Below are 21,258 nucleotides of genomic sequence, written 5' to 3' on the forward strand. Positions count from 1 at the left end.
CAAATTACCTTCTGGATTTAGATTTCTTTTAATTTACCATTGTCTTGGTCATGACTCTTCCTTCTGTTCCTCAGGATTGTTTCTTCTGCCCATTACAATTTTACATGGAAAGCATAGGAACCCCAGCCCTTTCCCCCCTGTTATTTAAGAAAAATACTAAGGGCATTACATTATACCCAGTGATTATAATTTGAGGGACAATACAGCATTTGCAATCTTTTATAATCCAGAAAGTATTTATTTGTCCAAGGGAGACTGCTACATAATTGATATATTCTAGCTTCATAATTCTAATTTATGATTTATACAGCTGGAAGGTTCATCTATTGCACAATAAATAATACTTCTTCATGCCTGGAACAAATTTGGTCTAGTGGTTAACGGATAAAAGCTGTTGAGTGAATTGGGGCTAGTCTCTCTCAGCCCAACTCGCCTCACAGAGTTGTTGTGAATGAAACAGGAAGAGGAAGTAGTATTACAGTTGTTCACAACCTTGAGTTACTCACATATATAAGTAATAAAGGATGGATTTAAAAAATCTAAAACACATAATATACACTAATTTAAATAAAGCATCACTGAAAGTAACCTTTTTGTTATGGTAAGATGACCAAATGGTATACAGTAGTCATTTTAGGCTTACTCAAATGTTATTTGCTGCTTTTTTAAGTTTAAGAGAGTTTTGCAGTGCAGTAATAAAATGCTAGATTTTAATATAATTGATTCTGGGTTCATCTAACAGAATTTGCCGTGGTAAATTATATATATATATATATATATATATATATATATATATATATATATATATATATATATATATATATATATATATATATATATATATATATATATATATATATTCGTAGATTTTCACAGGTGTAGGTATGCTGGTCTTGTTGTATTCGGATCTTTTCCCATGTAAGATTGAGATTGTTTTGGCAATGTTTCGGCAATGTTTCACTCGCCATCTTCAGGGTTTTGGGCTTAAAGCGTGATCGGAGCTGCCGTCTTTCTATAAATCTTGGTGTGGGTTTGTGGAGTGCTGGCTTTGTTTCAGTAAGTGGAATGATTGGTTGTGTGGTTGTATCATGATTGGTAGATTGGTGCTGATTGGTGCTGGCTGTGTGTCCGTTGTTGTTTCGTGTTGTAACGGTGTGAGTGGTGGGTTGGGCTCATTTGTTGAATAGGGCTGGTTTCCAGATGTCTGGTAGGCAGGAGGTATCATCACATTTCTTCATGTTGTGGGGGTGTTTCTCTATTTTGATATCTTCCATAATTATTCTCTTGTTGAAGTGTTCAGTTTTGGAGATTAACCTGGTTCCTTCAAAATTAATTTCATGTCCTGTAGCTTCAAGGTGCTGTAGAAGGGAGGACATTTTTTCTTTTTTTCTTTGTGTTCTTGTGTTCTGCGATGCGTGCGTTTATTCCCCTGTTCGTTTGTCCTATGTACATTGCAGGACAGATTTTTTAATGGTATTTCATAGATTCCTTGGTTTTCTAGCTGGATTTTGTCTTTGAGGTTTATTAAGATGTTGCTATTTTTTAGTCAGTGTTGAAGGCTGTCTTGATATTGTGTTTGCGGAGAATTTTTCTGATTTTATCTGTGGTGCCTTCGATGTAAGGGAGGAGGGTGATACCATTGTCCTGTTCTGTGTCTCGTTTTTTTTTTGGGGGGGGAGTCTCCCTTTGGATTAGATTGGTAATTGTTTTTCTTTGGAATCCATTGGGGATTAATATGTTTGTGAGAGTGTATAATTCAGTTTTCAGGTGGTCTTTGTCGGCTAGGCGTTTGGTTCTGGAGATGAGGGTCTTGGTTAGAGAATTGATCTGTGCAGGGATTGTGATTGTGATGCGATTGTGCGTTTAAGTAGCGGTTGGTGTGTGTTTTTTTTCCAGTAGATGGTGTGTCCTAGGGAGCCATTGGTGTTTTTTTTTATAGATTAGGATGTCCAGAAAGGGAAGTTGGTTGTTTGCTTCTATTTCCATAGTGAACAATTACCAACCTAATCCAAAGGGAGACTCCCCCCAAATGTTGTGAAGATTCAGTTCACCCAAATTAATAACATGCTTCCCAAGAAAGTCAGCATCATACCGCATATGGAAAATAAATATCAGAACAGAAAATTTTTAGTTTAAATCTTCTTTCTGCCAAAATGTGTTGAATATTTTTAGATGGCACTGGTAACTAAAGAGAAAATGGTTGCCAGCCCTAATTTGTGTTATACATGTTGGTTTAGACCACGGGTATCAAACTTGCCACGTCACATTGCTGTCATGTGATATATCATGATTTTTTCCCCCCTTCGTGGATTTGGCATGGGTATGGCCTATCTATGATGCATTTAGCTGCCAGTTTGACACCCCTGGTATAGATGTTCTAATCATTTGGTTTTTTACAACATGTTTTCTCGGGCTACATAGGTATAAGAGGAGAAGTAAGATTTCCCTTCCATCCTTCCAAGGTTGGTAAAATGAGGACCTGAATTGTTGGGGGCAATATGTTCATTCTGTAAGCCACTTAGAGAAGACTGTAAAGCTGAGTGAAGTGGTACATAAGGTTAGGTGTTATTGCTATTGCTATTCCTGGAAAATGTTCCAAATGATTCCTACTCCAAAAAGAAAACCTTTTCTTGAATCAACAATATAAACATAATTCAGAATATCAGCAAGTGAGATGTGTTGCTTTATTATTCAGAGTGCTATTCATTCCATTTTCATTAATTCTTGAACTATTTTTACATCAAAATGGTTTTGCCTAATAATAGTTCATGAAGGATAATGTAGGCCGAACAGTGAAATAAAATGGATTTTTCTATAACCATTTTGCTTTTCTCCTCTTAAAATATTGATGCTTCAGCATCCTCTATCTTGTTTTGGCAATACACAGTGAGCACCGATCTGTTCATGCTTGTCTTCCTCAGAAGAGTAATTGAGCCTCTGTTATTGTCCTCCTGGGAGAGTAGTTAAGTTCATTTGTCCTAACTTTTCAAAAAAGGAAAAATTGGCCTTACTTAGGATCTCTGTCTTTTGGGAAGTGCTCAGAGTCTTAAATCCTGCCTATACAGCACCATGTGATACTGCTTCCTGGCCATTTTTTTTTTTTTTTTAAATCATAGCTGGGAATTTTGGCTGTAGAACGAGAGTTTTTTTTTTAAAAAAAACTGTTATGTTATACATCCTACAAACCTTATGTAAGCATAAAATATGAATTCTTGGCTCTATAAATTCATCTCGGATCAGCATTTTCTTCCTTACTCACCCCCGGTCTATGTGGTCTCAATTTTTTACTTGTTTATTCTCTTTCTCAATTTCCACTTATATATAATACCTTTGAGGTGTTGTGGAGCCATTTGAACTAGTTCTCTCCCACAAATATTATGACCAGCAGTCAAACTGTGCAGGTTGGAAGGGTTTTCATGAAAAGAGATATCCTTTATACAAATGCTGTTCCTAATTGTGAAAATTATGTTTATATTTGTGGTAGGGAGCTTAGCCTACATTCTGTTTAGAGGTTCTTTCTTTTACAGTTCTTGGCTACTGTATTGTTTACATCCTCTTTTGTCATGCTAAATCTAGGATATTGGAATAGCTATTATTCCAATAATAGCTATTAAAGTCACCTGTAGCTATTAAAGTCACCTGTATATCTCCCCCTCCCCCTTTTTATTTACTGTAAATGACAGTGTTCAGTTTAGTCTGTACAGCTTGATAGAACTATAGGAATCTGTAGGTATTGGGACTCAAATATATGTATACATTCAAAAACCTATTTGTTTCTGGATCCTCTTTGCTGCTTCTTTAGTGCTTGGGTTTGACCTTGAAATATGATTGTTAAAATGAGTTTTCCTGTCCATTCTATTTGCAGTCACTATGTACTGGCACAGTGCTATAGTGGAATACTATATAGTACGATGTTTAGCAACCACTTAACTAGTGGTGCAAAGTAGTCTAGGGAGAACATGATTTCCTTTTGTAAATGATGACATTCCAAATAAACCAAAGCAAAAAGAATTCTGCCAGGCACCAGTTGAGCATGCTGAGAAAAGTAATTAAGTATCTCAACAGAATGATAAAACTCGTAGAGGTTTGAATTTAGGAGCCAATATAAATAACACTGTTCTATTATCTGGACATACTTTTTGGTTGCAACTCACAGGACAACTGCTCCCACAATGAGAAACAATTACTCTATGTATTGTTATTATCTTAATAGTATCTATCGATATCTGTTACATTAGCATAAGTTCAATATTGTGTGTGTGTGTGTGTGTGTGTGTGTGTGTATGGTATTTGTGCTGATAAATAAATGAAGGGAGACTAGTATAGATCTATTTCAAGCTATTTAGCTCTCATCAGCTAGCCATATCCTTACTGGGATTTGAACCTGGGCTGTATTACATATTAGGCAGATATATTAGCCACTAAGCCACAGGCGCTCGTCCTTATCAGCTGAGCCAGGGAAATAGGTATGTATTTGTGTTACAACCCCTGGTATGCCCAAATATGGGAGGGAACTCACTACTCCCCCTATCTGTCTATCGGCTCACTACAGGAGACCATCCAGGCAGAAAACCATATTTTTAATGTTGCCTTTTTATATTTGTGTGGTATTTGTGCTGATAAATAAATGAAGGGAGACTAGTATAGATCTATTTCAAGCTATTTAGCTCTCATCAGCTAGCCATACTCTTACTGGGATTCGAACCTGGGCTTTATTACATATTAGGCAGATGTATTAGCCACTAAGCCACAGGCTCTCCTCCTTTATCAGCTAAGCCAGGCAAATAGGTATGTATTGTGTCACAACCCCTGGTATGCCCAAATATGGCTTAGCTGATAGATGGCGAGTGAGACCTTGCCAAAACGTTGCAAAGACAATCTCAATCTTACACGAGAAAAGACCCGAATATAATGAGACCAGCATACCTACACCTGTGAAAATCTACGAATATATATATATATATATATATATATATATATATATATATATATATATATATATATATATATATATATATATATATATATATATATATATATGAAAGATTAAAGATAAAATGATCAGACTAATATGGAATAAAAAGAAAAGGTTCCGTACAAAGTTATATCTTACTATATAATTACAGAAAAACCCAATATTTTTTTTAATTCTCAAACTACAAGTCAGAAATTCATTTTTCCAGTTTTACGCAAAAAGTCAACAAGGGTTTCTAATTGGAAATAAGCACAGTAATTGTTATTTTCTCTAATGGGGGAAATCAATTTAATCATTTCTACAAGTTCTGTTGTCTTGGTAATGCTGTACAATCACGGGATTCTTGGTAATGCTGTACAATCATGGGATTGAACAGCATCATGCAATCATACTGTTGTCTTGGTAATGCTATACAACCATGGGATTCTTGGCAAGAATTAAGATACAAAACATTGAGAACCAATGCTACAAAATAGGTCTGCACAATATATGGACCATTAGCTGCCTGCTGTTAGCCAAGTAATCGTGTATGGTCTTCTGACAATGGCCAGTCTATTTACAGCAAACAGTGATGCACAACAAAGAGTCTGTCACTTGCCATCTAGTTTTTTGCAACTATTATATTTCTGTCCAGAAAAACATGCTAGCCCTGCAGTCCTAATGGACATTACCAACTCCATCATTCCTAGGCACTGAACTGATAATTGGTTGGCTAACTTTTCTTTTGGCCCACAATTATTTTAAGGTATATTTCTGCTCCATGTGCAAGTCTCCCATAAGACATTATTTTAAAGGATGCATCATATGGTAAATATTGTTTTAAAAAGTCTTCAAATACAGATAGTCTTCAACTTACGAACACAACTGAGCCCAAAATTTATGCTGCTAAGTGAGACATTTGTTAAGTGAGTTCTGCCCCATTTTATGCCTTTCTTATTTATTATTTATTTATTTATTTATTTATTTATTTATTTATTTAGATTTCTAAACCACCCCCTCTCCCAAAAAGGGACTCGGGGCGGTGTACAGTCAGATAAAATGCAGATAAAATACATGAGTAACAATATAAATAATATAAAACAATTAAATACTAAACATTCTATTAAGTGAATCATTGCAATTGTTAAGTTAGTAACAAGGTTGTTAAGTGAATTTACTTTACCTATTGACTGCTTGTCAGAAGGTCACAAAAGATGATCACATGACCCCAGAACATGTAAACTGTCATATATATGAGTCAGTTGCCCATAATTTTGATCACATGACCATGTAAGTGTGAAAAATGGCTATAAGTCATTTCTTTTCAGTGATGTTGTAAGTTTGAATGGTCACTAAATGAACAGTTGTAAGTCCAAGACTACTTGTGCTTATTATGAGTATTATTACACTACAGATGCATATTTTCACCTGCAACAGTATTGCAGGAAGTTAAAGCAAGACCATCACACAGGATATGTAACCATTATGAAATATGAATAAGTATTGAGAAAGACATGTTCCCATGACTTTGATTTGTATAAATAGCAATGGAATTTTCTCTTACTTAAAAATTGTTGGTCATAGTTCATTCAGTTTTTTGGAATCTCTTCTGTTTTCTTTTTCACAAATTCTGATGTATTAAAAAGGAGTGGAGGAGTAGAAATGTATAAAAATGAAACCAAACAATTGATAGAGAATATCTAGTTATTTTCTAATATTAGTTTTCTATGTTCCTCCTAGCAGTCTTCCATCAATGAATTGTTAATAAAAGTTTTGGTTGGGTGGCATTTTGAACCACTCTATACAGCTGATAATATATCCTAAGCTTTCCCACAAAATAGATCAGTGGGGAATTTTTGCTAAAATGCTAACTTTCTGAAAGACAATTTGCTAATTGCTCTCTGTGAACTACTTTACTTTTTCCATATTTCTGAATGCTTTCTACTTCTCCCAAAGGAAGTTCTAGGCACTAATCACTCATCCTTTTAAAAAAGAATATATTTAAGATATATGTAGGATCAAGAGATCACACAACAAAGTGATATTTGGTACTTTGATTTGTAACATATTAGCTTCTAAATACAGCTAGTTTGCTATTGGCTTCTAAATTGGATAGTCTTTGACTTAATATTGCAACTGGAGTTTCCATTGCTAAGTGAAACAATAAAGTCATAAAATGCAACTGCTTCAGTTAACAATGACTATCCCAGCTATCCTCATTGCCGTTATTAAGTGAATCTCACAATCATAGGTGAGACAGATACAACTAAGTCAGATGGGAAGTTGGCAACAAGTTTGCAAATCCCAAGTGGTTCACAAAGTAAGTACCAGTCCTAGAAGCCATCTTTTTTGTTTGAGCTTCAGGGCTCACATCTATTGAGTCGGAAAATGGGAGAGGGAAGTTTTCAGATTCAGGTATTCCCAGATGTGCCAATATGACATCTCTAATAAGATGGAACTTGGAGGATTCGCTAGCCTCGGAGTCTTCTTTCACTGGGGGTGTTACTTGGAATCCTGACAGTAAGAAGAGTATAAGAGGATGCAAAAGAATGCAAGGGACATGTAGCAAAGCTTGGGGAGGGTGTGCAGGGTGCTAGAAGGTGGTCTGAGAGTGTGAGGAACGTGCATGGTGGGTTGGAGAGATTATGTGAGGGTGCAAGGAAGCATCAACAAGGGCCAAGAATGATGTGCAAGTAGTGTGTAGATACAGAGATGTGAGTGCAAGGGAGGCACAGCAAGTTAGTATTAGGTGGTGAAGGATGGCAAGGATTCGAGAAAATGTATGTGTGTGTTAGCTGGTCTGCAAGATATAAGAGGTGCTCTGTAGGAATCAGCAAATATGTGAGTAGTTGGGAGGTTGTACAAGGGTGCCTGATGGTCTATAGAGAGAACAGAGAAACTAGCGAAGGGTTGTGAGAAATACGGAGGTGTGAGGTTTGGAGAAGGCCTGCAGATGTTCAATGATGCAAGAGATGTATGGCAAGGCTTCTGAGGATGTTAGGGAGGCATGGTGATGTTTGGGATTTGGCCAGGCAACATGATTGTAGAAGGAGCAGGATAAGGTGCACATGTGGAAGACTAATCCTAGCAATTAGCAACATTCTTTGCTGGCTTCTACATTGACATCATAACAGAGTTGGAAAAAATCTAGTTCATCCTCCTGCTCAGGCAGAAAACACCACACAATTTCAGACAAATGGCTGTTCATTCGCTTCTTAAAAACTTCAATTGATGGAGCACCCACAACTTGAAGGCAAGTCGTTCCACTGGTAATTGTTCTCACTGTCAAGAAATTTCTCCTCAGTTCTGGGCTGGTTCTCTCCTTGATTAGTTTCCATCCATTGCTTCTTGTCCTGCCTTCTGATGCTTTGGAAGATAGGTTGTCTTTGTGGCAGCCCCTCAAATATTGGAACACTGTTATCAGTGTTTCCTTTCACTGCATCCACTGATCTTCTGAGAAAGCCAGCATGGAAGGTTGCAATTGGCAACCATATGATTCAGTGGTGGGTTCCTACCGGTTTGGCCCGATTCAGCTGAACCGGTAGTGGTATGGCGGCCAGCAGTGGTGGAACCAGCAGTGATACAGGCCTGGCATGCCCCCGAACTAGTTCTTCGGTCGCCATCATCACCATCTTGTTTTTGAATTCTGCCCATGCATAGAATAATTTTAATTGAATTGTGCATGCGCACGCAATGCACATTCAGTGTGTGTGCAAAGTCCACACATGAGTGAATCAGCAGTAAAGCCGGCCAGAACCCACCCCTGATATGATCATTGGTACAGCTGAAATGCTGCAGATATGCCATAAGCACCATTCATTCAGCACCATCATAATTTCAAATAACCACTGAACATATGGTTGTGGGCCAAGGACTTTCTGTACATGTATTTTCACTTTAAAAATATCATAAAAGAAATAAAAGTAAAAGGAAGCAGAGAGTTTGGTAGACACCAAGTAATATTTGTAGGATATTATATCTTATTTTTCCACTTTCTTAGGATTTTAACATAGATGCTTGAGATAGGGATATTTTTTCTTTACAGATATGAAATTACTTTTCTGAAAATAAATATTCTTTTTATAAACAATAATATAGATAAATAGTTGACATTATTAGGTTTATGAGTTGTTCATGCAATTTTTCTATATGACTTAATACCAGTTAAGGCTGTTACTTATGTACCTTAGATTCAGCAGGCAAAAACCTTATTTTTTATTTTGAGAAATGTTTTCAATTTTTTGGCTCATGTCCCTTTTTAACGTTTCCAGTATAATAATTATTTTCTGTATCAAATGAAAATATACATTTGATATATTTTCTGTCTTCTCGTGTATTATTTATATTTTCACCAAAGTACCTTTGATAGAAAGTGGAATTAAAACCACTGATCTTTTGTCATTTGAATCAGAAAAAGGACCACAGGTAAATTAATTGTAACTTTTTGCAGCTTGCAGGAAAAAAAAATACTGACCAAAGAGAAAACAAACCTAAGAATTATAGACTTGGGGGGGGGGGATTAAAAATGGGAAAATATATTAAAACTGTAAAACTATATTTAAAACTGAATATTTTTAAATCTCCTTAATGGGGAAAAAACATTCCATACTCCACCAAACAATTAGTATACTCTTTCCATCATTTCTTCCCTCTCGTTTATATCATATATAAAAGATATAATAGTACTTAGTTAATAAATACCCTTTAAAAAAAAGAGATACTATGTGCTGACTTGATATATGTTTTCCTCTCAAAATGAACTCTTAAGGCATCTTCCAGTTTAAAATCAATGCAACAAAAATGTAGAATTTATCCAACAAAAGCAAGTAAATTAATATAAATAAAAAATAACATCTTGACACTTTTGGAAATGAGTTCTCAAATTGAGGATCCAAGGCCTTAACCCACCACTCCTAGCAAGATAACAAGCTCCATGAATTTAATTTTTCAGACATGCTTACAAGTAGACTATAATCTCATTTTAATGGACCATTTGGGAGAATAAGGTAACCATTACTCTCAAATGTCCAGTAGTATAAAACTATATTCCTAGTGCAATTTACATCATTTGCATAATAATATAGAACATACATTTCCTTTCCACTGACAAGATAATCTCCATCACAGGGAAAATATTTTTTCTAGAGCAGTGATGGCGAATCTTTTGGGTACTGAGTGCCCAAATTGGAACGCGTGTGTATGTCTGCATGCCGGAGTACTGGAAACCGAAAGACCAGCTGGCCTGTGCATGCCTAACTGTTTTTTGGCTTGTTTTTCAGGCCATTTTCAGGCTGTTTGGGGGGACATTTTTTGGCTTGAAAACAGTCCGAAAAAAGGTCTAAAAAACAGCCTAAAAAACAGCCCCCAAAAAGGCTTCTTTTTTAAACCAGAGGAGCAGTTGGCGACAGCACTGCCCATAGAGAGGGCTCTGTGTGCCACCTCTGGCAGGCGTTCCATAGTTTCACCATCATGGTTCTAGAGGCTCCCTCCCTCTAGAATATGCATATCTCCTGTCTGTCTGTCTGTCTGTCTGTCTGTCTGTCTCTCTGTCCGCCCGCCCGCCCGCCCGCCCGCCCGCCCATCCATCCATCCATCCATCTATCCATCCATCCATCCATCCATTTATTGCAATGAGCATATGTATTATATAAAAAAGCAAATTACTTTCCTTTTTTCCCCTACAGTGGGGCACCAATTGTGCAAGTTCTCCCACTTAAAAAGATGAGAGAGGCCTGTAATTGGCATCATAGGTAGACCTCAACTATGAGAGACAAAATGAGAAAAGAAATCCAGACAATCATATTGGCTGATTTGGAAAGAATTTATTTGCAAATTATGGTGGAAAATAAGTATTTGGTCAATATCAAAAGTTCATCTCAATACTTCGTTATATATCCTTTGTTGGCAATGACAGAGGTCAAACGTTTCCTGTAAGTCTTCACAAGGTTGGCACACACTGTTGCTGGTATGTTGGCCCATTCCTCAATGCAGATCTCCTCTAGAGCAGTGATGTTTTGGGGCTGTCACTGGGTAACACGGACTTTCAACTTCCTCCAAAGGTTTTTTATGGGGTTGAGATCTGGAGACTGGCTAGGCCACTCCAGGACCTTGAAATGCTTCTTACGAAGCCACTTCTTCATTGCCCGGGTGGTATGTTTGGGATCATTGTCATGTTGAAAGACCCAGCCACGTTTCATCTTCAATGCCCTTGCTGATGGAAGGAGGTTTGCACTCAAAATCTCGCGATACATGGCCCCATTCATTCTGTCTTGTACACAGATCAGTCGTCCTGGTCTCTTTACAGAGAAACAGCCCCAAAGCATAATGTTGCCACCCCCATGCTTCACAGTAGGTATGGTGTTCTTTGGATGCAACTCAGCATTCTCTCTCCTCCAAACATGACGAGTTGTGTTTTTACCAAACAGTTCTATTTTGGTTTCATCTGACCATATGACATTCTCCCAATCCTCTTCTGGATAATCCAAATGCTCTCTAGCAAACTTCAGACGGGCCCGGACATGTACTGGCTTAAGCAGGGGGACACGTCTGGCACTGCAGGATCTGAGTCCTGGCAGCGTAGTGTGTTACTGATGGTAGCCTTTGTTACGTTGGTCCCAACTCTCTGCAGGTCATTCACTAGGTCCCCCCATGTGGTCCTGGGATTTTTGCTCACCGTTCTTGTGATCATTTTGAGTGAGATCTTGCGTGGAGCCCCAGATCGAGGGACATTATCAGTGGTCTTGTATGTCTTCCATTTTCTAATTATTGCTCCCACAGTTGATTTTTTCACATCAAGCTGCTTGCCTATTGCAGATTCAGTTTCCCAGCCTGGTGCAGGTCTACAATTTTGTTTCTGGTGTCCTTCGACAGCTCTTTGGTCTTCACCATAGTGGAGTTTGGACTGTTTGAGGTTGTGGACAGGTGTCTTTTATACTGATAACAAGTTCAAACAGGTGCCATTGATACAGGTAATGAGTGCAGGACAGAGGAGCCTCTTAAAGAAGAAGGTACAGGTCTGTGAGAGCCAGAAATCTTGCTTGTTTGCAGGTGACCAAATACTTATTTTCCACCATAATTTGCAAATAAATTCTTTCCAAATGAGCCAATGTGATTGTCTGGATTTGTTTTCTCATTTTGTCTCTCATAGTTGAGGTCCACCTATGATGCCAATTACAGGCCTCTCTCATCTTTTTAAGTGGGAGAACTTGCACAATTGGTGGCTGACTAAATACTTTTTTGCCCCACTGTATTCTGATGGCTGGAAAAAAGTACACAATGAAACTTACTTTTTTTTGCACATGCTTTTTGAGTGCAATTTTTCTGGAATAAAATTGGCCAATAAAAACTCTTACTTACATGCAGGGCCACTTTAAATGCATAAGACAGAATCCAAAGAGGTACTTTAAATTCCTTGTGGACTTTACTTATCCCCAGTGGAATTTGTTATTATTTTCTTTTCTACTTCTCTGAACTTCTGGCTTTTATGTCACGATACAATGCAGTTCACTTTCACAAATCTCTTTCATTTTGAATGCAGTTTGTCATCAGGTATGAAAAATGTTCCTCGATATTCTGGATGTGGAATTAGTTGTTTGTAGTTCTTTGGAACCTTGTTATGACATTAAGAATGAAATACGATTGACCTGTTTTTTATTTCCGTGGCTCTCTTTAAGGGTTTTCAGGATTTGCATTCAACTGCATTAATCTCAGTGGTTTTCCTCCTGGTGTAACTGTCTTTCTGTTTCTTTAATGTATGCATATTCAGAATTTTGGACGTTGTGGGAAAAGGTTTCACTGGCAACTATTCTTGCCATTAAAAGCACTTCCCATCTGAATATCGGCTGCCAAAGTATGTGGTATCCAACAGAGAAAGGGGATGAGGACATAGATTGCAATGAAGCCGAACAGTCTGCACTTCCTAGAAGTGACACCAAACATCAATCTTTAACAAGACAGCCCAGTACAGAGAAAAATAAGAACTCTTAAAAAAAAAAGAACAAAAGGAGAATTATCTTATTTCATTCTCATTCCAGTGGTTTCCTCTTCAGATCCTTCCAAAGAAAATATATTCTCTCTGACATTTCAGGTTTTTTTTTTAAAAAAACATTATTGCAACTTTAAATATAGTTTTAAAGTTTTTAATATTTGCACTTCAAAAGTATGAACCCTTTGATTCTTGATATGCAGCTTCACTGTACATACAAGTTCATACAAAATAGGCAAGTAAACCAAGCATAGTTGCAGAAGTGTACTAGAAGATTTTTGATTTATAATCTTAATTTTGAAAACTTTGCAGGCCACCAGATAGCAAAACTATATAATTGTTAAGTAGCAAAATTTCAGGGTTGTCTGAAAAGATTGCTAATAAGCTATGGTTTATGCCACAGCTTCTATATTTTGAATCTGCTTTCCTACAGGCAATTTTCCTGATGCCTAAACCTGATTGTTTTTTGATAAATTTGATTTTACCTCAACGGTAAATTAGGAAGAGAAAACTTTGTAGTTTTAGATGTTTCACCACGGCACAGAATTACACACTTTAGTTGCCAGTTGATATTTCTATCTTTCAGTATAACAAAATCAAATTAACAAAATCAAATGCTAGATGTTGTAATACTGAAAAAAAAAACAATAATTTGCATAATTACTTAATGAACAGATGAGGCAATAAATGATTTACCATCTTCTTTCTATGAAGAAAAGCGAAACAAAACTAGTAATGGAAAATTTGGCTAATGAAGGATTTTTTAGAGTGGAAGGGCCCCACATTTAAGAAGTTTGGCAGATCAGTGCAGAATATATTTGAGTGATTTGACAAAATGCTGATTTTTCAGATTTTCAGAATGGCTTAGAACAGTTGTGTCAAAATTACAGCCTGCAGACTGGATGCGTCACATGCTGGCCACTCTCACCCACTTTTTAATGAAAGGGAAAAGGTCACAATATGTCATGTGATGTTGCGACATAGAAAGAAGGACAGTGAAGATTTGAAGGGTCAGAGCAGACAGGCTTCCCATTTTCTTATTTTACAATATCGATTAGCCAAGCTTGATTACTAATATATTTTCCCAATTAGAACATGAAGATAATTTTTATTTCATACTATTCCTTTATAGTTGCATTATTCAGGTATTGTTGACTTTTGAATGAACATAACCATTTACAACTGCAACCCCAGGCTCAATTATGATCATACGTCCAAGATTACTTGTGTATACAGAATTAAAGCTTTAATAATTAGTAATGTTAGTACAGAGGAACTGCATAAGTATAGATTACATACAGTGGTTTAAAACGTAATGTATTTAAAACTGGAAATGTTTCCTTAATTCTAGGTTGAATCTTTCTTTCTTATGTTTCCATCTTTTTCTGGCCTCAGATGCTTTGGAGAATAGGTTGACCCTCTCTTCTCAGTGACAGGAATATATTGTAAATATTGGGATATTGTTCATCATATGGTTTGGTCTCTGGTTGCCCAATCATCTTTTTTTTTTACTCTTGTCTGCATTCTTTCTTAATTTGTTTTTTGTATCTTGATGATCAAAACTACAGTATTCCAAGTGTGGCCTTACCAATGTTCAAAGTGTTTTACTAAGAAAGTTTTACCTGTGCTGACCACTTTCACTTCCCCTTTTCATTCCATTTTGTTTTATTAAAGTTATTTCTGTGTCTTAGATTGTGAAACTAGTAAATGACCAAAATAAAGAATTGGTTTTTTCCCTTCAGATAATAACAATAAGATATACTCTTTAAAATATAGTGGTATATAGATACTTTGGGATTTTCCTGTGGGTGTGGTGTGATTGCCTCTATTGGCTGTGGAACTTTACATCTAAATTGCATCAGGTTGGTGGTTTGTTTGGATTGTTATAACTTTTGGGGATCTTATCTGTGGGAGGGATTGCTGTCCTTCTAAAATGATATGGCAGGAGATTTCAGTTTGGCATTTATACATATATTTCTAAGGCAGGTTTAGTACTCATTCTTGGCATGTATATCCTGGGAACATTTCCCCTAATTTTCTATTTGATACTAACTGGCCCATTCCTTGAATCCTTGACAGACCACACAAAGATTTTAATTTTTGAATGATCTAAATAAGATTGAATGAAAAAAAAGAAGTTACATTGAAGGAGCAAATTTCCCAGTTTTGTTTTCCCCAAAAGCATTTTACATCTATCTCATTTTCTTCCCCCACCCCCTTCCTTTTAATATTAAACAAGTTTGTATAAAACAATTTAAATGTCAGTATTTTGTATCCAGACCATAGGATATATACGGGAGAAAGTCCAACAATTGATGTGAAACGAGAGAGAGAGAGAGAGAGAATGAATATGATTATAGCAATATAGGGTAATTTTTCACACATATGAATTACTTCTTGATCTAACATTTCCAAAGTAATTTATAGTAATAAAAATGTAAAAATAAGCAATAAAACAGTAATATAAACAGCAAATAAAATGAGCAAAGCAGCAAGTAACAGTTAAATTTGAGTCAATCGTCTAATCACTTGGTAGAAATGAAAGTCAAAACTTGGCAGCAACATGATGTATCTGTCTAGACTATTCTAATAACATAGGACCCATGAAAAGAGTTTCCTTCTTGTTGCAACTAGCTAAGTGTTGAACAGATTCAGTATCATCATACAGCTTTCAAAACTCCGACATCATATTAAGTCTCAGCACTGATAGCTAACTTAAATATCCAACTTTTCAGTTTTTGTCTGGCCAATATTAATGGCTGAATTAAGTTCTATCACTTATGTTCTTCACAATAATCTATAGGGAAGGTACTCTATATTAGTGATATTTAATAATTATATCTTGCAGTATGTCAAGTAATTTATGATCTCAGATATATTTTAATGTTTAAATGATTAAAAACAAAATGCTAAGGATAATGTAGTAATAATGAATTAAGAACATCTTAAATAAAACAAAGTTGTCAGTCACTCTATTAGAGGCATTATCCTAGTGTTATACAGGAGTGTAACAATAAAATTAAACAATAATACTTATTGTTCTGGGAAAAATGAGTTTCTCACCATTCTGACAAAAAGGCATCCATTGGTTTGTTTCCTAGAGAGACACTGGAACTGACAAAAGCACAACTGATAAATATTGTTTAACAATCCCAGTCACTGTATATTAGTATCTTTATTTGACTCTAATTTAACTTTTTAGAGAGATTGCCTTGTATAATAATAATGCCTATTACTAGAATAATTATTTTGCTTCATAGAGGGTATATAGAATCTTGAGAGCAATATCCTGAGTGCAAACATAATGGCGCTCTTGACTATTCTCCAATAATGGCCAATGTTTTTCTTATGTGCACAATATTTACCAGAAAGCTTCCTTGTGAAACTATTCCATGCCACACCTTGAGTCCTGCACTCATTGCTCAATTTATTTTGATTATATGCGAACAAGTCAGTATCAACCACCTAATGTGGACCTAATCCTGCAGTTCCAACCATTCATCTAATGACTGTTCAAAGTTGCCACTGAAAAAAGTGACTTCAGTTTCAGTTTCAGTTTATTAAATTTATAAACCGCCCCCTCTCCCCGAAAAACTTATGACAATTTTTCACATTTAATGGCCTTTCAGCATCCCCGTGGTCATATGTTCAAAATTTAGATGTTTGGCAATTCTCATATTTGTGACAGTTGCAATGTCATGAGATCATGTAATCACCTTTTGCAACCTGACAAGCAAAGTCAATGATGAAACCAAATTCACTAAACAATCATGTGATTAGTTGCACTGCAATACAGTGCCCTTCAACTGCACTGATTCACTTAACTTGTATGGCAAGAAAGATTGTAAAATGGGATAAAACTTACAGAACAACTGTCTTGCTTAGAAATTGAAATTTTGGGTTCATTTGTGGTGGCAAGTCAAGGTCTACCTTTATAACAGTATTTTCCAAGAAGAGTTTATGGAAAATAATACCAAAACATATGATTGAGGGTTGAAAGAAAGGTAACTATTCTCATTGTTCCTTTCCAGAAACATGTCTCTCTGGTATTCTATTTAGTTCTTGAATTTTTAATGTAAATAAGACTGAGGATAGATTGACTGATATCATGGTTATAACAATACTACATTTCGTCTGCAAAATTTTTGCTTCAAAAGTAGTGAAAGTATTTCACATTTGACAGATTGGATTTAATAAAGATTCTGAAATAAAACCATGCTGTATTTTATTCAACTCATTTGAAAATTATATTCTTCTAATTTTTATACTAAGGTTGGGGTAGAAAGCAAAGCCGTGGTGTATATTGTAATTAAGTCATCAAACAATATTTTGAGATGAAGAATTCCCTTAAAGCAACCAATAAATGTGCACAATGTGAAAATTAATTTCTAATAGAAAATTGCCATTTGTATAATAAAATCAAAATTAAAATTTTAACTTTGATTATAAGGATTTCTTAGTCCAAGTTAAGTCTGCAATGCTATATATTATTATTTATGAATGAGTCAAATCAAACTCAGAGAACACTTTGGAATGGCATTGTATTGAATAACTGATGCGTTGTTTGATTAAAAGATATATTAGAGGATTTTTTTCTTTCTATTTTAACTAATTATTTGTTTCCTAATAAATAGTGGGAAACACTACAGCAGTTGGAACTCTTATATGCCTCAGACCCACCTGTACATAGCTTTTCGTGCTGGTTTTTTAAATGCACTAATTTCCCCAGCTGACTGTTTAATGTATTGAAAATGAAGAACATAATTTGTTGTTGTTTTTGCTAGCTTAATTGAATACTGTTTAGCAATAAAAAGGACTTGTAGTAATTCTTTCTGAATATCATTTGACCTTCACATGAATAAGAGCAGAATGTAAAATCATCATAGATTCTTTTCCTTGAACTTTTCACAATATAAAAAAATGAAGGGGGTGCAAAAAAGCAAGATTCAGTTACAGTATTGTATTTGTACAGCTGTATCTCATTGAATTGAGGCTTGTGTTACACACAGTTTGTGATAGGAAGTATATGCTTTTAAAACAACTAAAGAGACAGATCTTTAACCTCCACACTTTTTAGATTTTTTTTTTAGTTTTCTCATTTAGCTTCTGTCATTCTCCTAGGAAGTATTTCAAATGTTAATTATTTTGTACTTATAGTTTGAATGATATCTAATGAACTCATTAGGAAGGGTGGTTTTAGTTATTTTGTTTTCCTTAAAAATTGAAGTTTAAGAATATTGTATACTTGAACAGAAGATTTTTTTAAAAAACCGCTTTAGAGTGGATATTAGGGATTCTTTTCCAGGTTTAAATCATAGGAGGGGGTCTAGCTCTACATATTGTGGGAGCTTCATGCAGTTATGGATGATTAAGTTCCTATAACAGGTCATAATTTTCTGGTTATCAATGTTAATATCTAGCTTTACACATAGTTTGAAATTTGTCCAATACTTGGTCTTAAGATCTCTTAATGCATTTCATTTAAGAGATTTACATTTTGGTATTAAGCACCCAATGTGGTTTTTGGCATAGAAGATACTGTTGTATTAATTTTTAGAATGTCAGATAGCAGATGTATCCCAATTTAACGGCATGTTTACATTATTACAGAGAGGCGTTATCCTGGTCCTGTCCAGTCAATTTTCATATTATCATCATATGCTTTATTTAAACTTTACCCATCAAAACTTATAAATACAACGAGGCAGCATCTGGAGTCCACCAACCACTTTCACTCAGTGATGTTCTTAAGGCTTTCTCACACCTCTTAGGCTTTATATCCGTCAAACCCAAAAGAGTTAGTCTTTTTAACGGTGTTTGTCAAAGACATATTCACACATCCAAGATTTATAAAATAATTATCTTAGATCTACTTTACGCAAATGGCAATACTAAGGGGCTATTGACACTAAGTATTGAAGAGAAAATTTGTTAGGCTAAAGAAGGAGTTTCCAAACCTGGCAACCTTAGCTTGTAGACTTCAACTTCTAGGATTTCTCATCCAGTCATGTTTGGAAACCCCTCGGCTAGAGATTAGCTTGTATCTACTTTCCTTTGTCCTGAATAAAATATATGAATAGTGGCATACAGTGTTAATTAGCATTTTATCAGTACCTCTAGACTTTGAGTTGTGTAAAGTGCAAGGTTGCTGCCCCAAATGGACAAAACTAGGAGACAAGTTCAAGTGGATCTTAAGAGGACTTTTCAGGCTTGAAGTTTGTCTGGAATAACAGTAAAATGCAAAAAAGAGGGAGAGGAATTGCTAGCCTTGTATAAAGTCTTTATCTGTCAATGTTGTTTCATTCCCCAGTATGAAATTTATTTATACCTACCGTATTTTTTGGAGTATAAGACCCACCTTTCCCCCCCCCCAAAAAAGGGTGAAAATTTGGGTGCATCTTATACACTGAATACAGCATTTTTGGCCTCCTGAAACCTGTTTCACGAAAATGGACATGAATAGCCTTTAGGAGGCCGCTAAGTGCTTCTCGGGTTGGGGAGGGCAAAAATGAGTGAAAAATGGGCCGTTTTTGCTTGTTTTTGCCCCCCACCCCTCAAGAGCACTCTGTAAGCCTCCTAAAGGCTATGCATGCCCCCTTTTTTGGCAAGAAACGGCCCCATTTTTGTGAAAAACAGACCATTTTTTGCTTGTTTGTTTCCCCCTCCCAGTCCCCAGGAGAACTCTATAAGCCCCCTTAAGGCTATGCATGTTCCTTTTTTGGGGGACAAAAATAGTCCCGTTTTGTAAAAAACAAGCCATTTTTTGCTCATTCCTCCGCCCCTGCACACAGGAGAATTTTGCAGGCCTTTCAAACTCTCTGCATGCCCTGTTTTTCACAAAAAATGAGGTGAGCAGAGGGTTTGGGAGGTCTGCAGAGCGCAAAAACTTTTTTAAAAAAATTACCTCTTCAAAATCTTGGTACGTTTTATACTTTGGTGTGTCTTATACTCCAAAAAATACACTATCTGTTTATTTACATATTTTACTTACTGAATTATCAAAAACCAAAAAAAAGTAACTACAATATGAAACAATAAATAAAATGTGAAATTAATACATTACACAGAGATGGAGGTAGAAATGAGTGCATGCATGCACACCGGCCAGCTGATCTTCGAGTTTCTGGGGCTGCAGTTTCCACACTCGCATTCTGGGCATTTGGGCATTCGGGGCTAAAAAGGTTCATCATCACTGCCGTAGAAGAATCCAAAGAGTATTTTTCAGGTTTTTGGATACCATGTCCACAAATTATAATTTTCTACATCTGAAGTTTTTAAAAAGCCAATATTTTTATTTTTTTCCAGTCATGATCTCTCACTGGAACTCCCACTGACCTCTACAGAACCCCAGGCCCCCTGGACTCCAAGTTGAGAAAAGCTATATTTTAAGCAACTCATTCACATGTGGGCCTCTTATGAATCTTTCCTGTTATTGAACAAGATTGGTGGTATATTTTAAAATTGCTGAGGAATATGTTCTGCTATCTTAAGAAAAGATTAAATAGGTTAACTACCTGGACAAGTGGATGTTGTTGCTGTATACTTAACCCAACCTTGTCTTGAAATCTTGTCTGAAGTCTTTCTGTAGTTCTGTTTTGTTCTGAAGAAAGACACCATCTGTGACAAATTGCAAAAAAAAAACTCTGTGAAAACATCTGTGAGATGTTGCAAAACAAACAAACAAACAAACAAAAACTGACAGGACCAAATTAATTGCTTGCCTTCAATAATACAGGATCACCTTTCTGTGACTTGAATCTGCTGTAAAACCCTTTTTTAAATTAAATTTAAAATTTCAATTAGAGAATCAATTTGTGACAGATCCTATTTATTTACCATTAAAAAAATTAAATTAAAGATTCTTGTATTCTATGCCAAATTGAAGAATTCAGTAATTTTTTTGGGGGGGGGGACTTCATGAGTAGGAAAAAGCAACACCTGTTTTTTCTGCAGTAAAGGATAAAACATAAAACATTTAACTTCAAAGGAATGTATGAACTGAGCTCTACCTAGAGTATGCAAAGGAATTGCGGTAAAATAAGCAATATACTTTTCTTTATTTCATGTTTCCTTTTAAATTGAAATAGCAATAGCACTTAAATGTACATATCTTTTCATAGTGCTTTACAGTTCTCTCTAAGCGTTTTACAGAGTCAGCATATTGCCCCCAACAATCTAGGTTCTCATTTATATACAAATCACACTGGTCTGTTCAAATGCTTGTTTTTTTACTTCACAGTTTTATTTTTTAGATACTCTTTTCCAGATTAAAAAGAAACATTTTGTTAACAATTATACATTGTTATTCTTTCCAACAAAA

General features: G+C 35.8%; 1 protein-coding gene across 2 annotated transcripts in view; it reads left to right on the forward strand.

Moving 5' to 3' along the window:
- The window catches only part of AGMO (alkylglycerol monooxygenase), a 148,853-nt gene that overhangs the window by 26,347 nt on the left and 101,248 nt on the right, over nucleotides 1-21,258 (forward strand). The gene's annotated exons all lie outside the window — the stretch shown is intronic.

This window comes from Natrix helvetica (genome assembly GCF_964273705.1).
Source record: "Natrix helvetica genome assembly, chromosome: Z".
NCBI lineage: Eukaryota > Metazoa > Chordata > Lepidosauria > Squamata > Natricidae > Natrix > Natrix helvetica.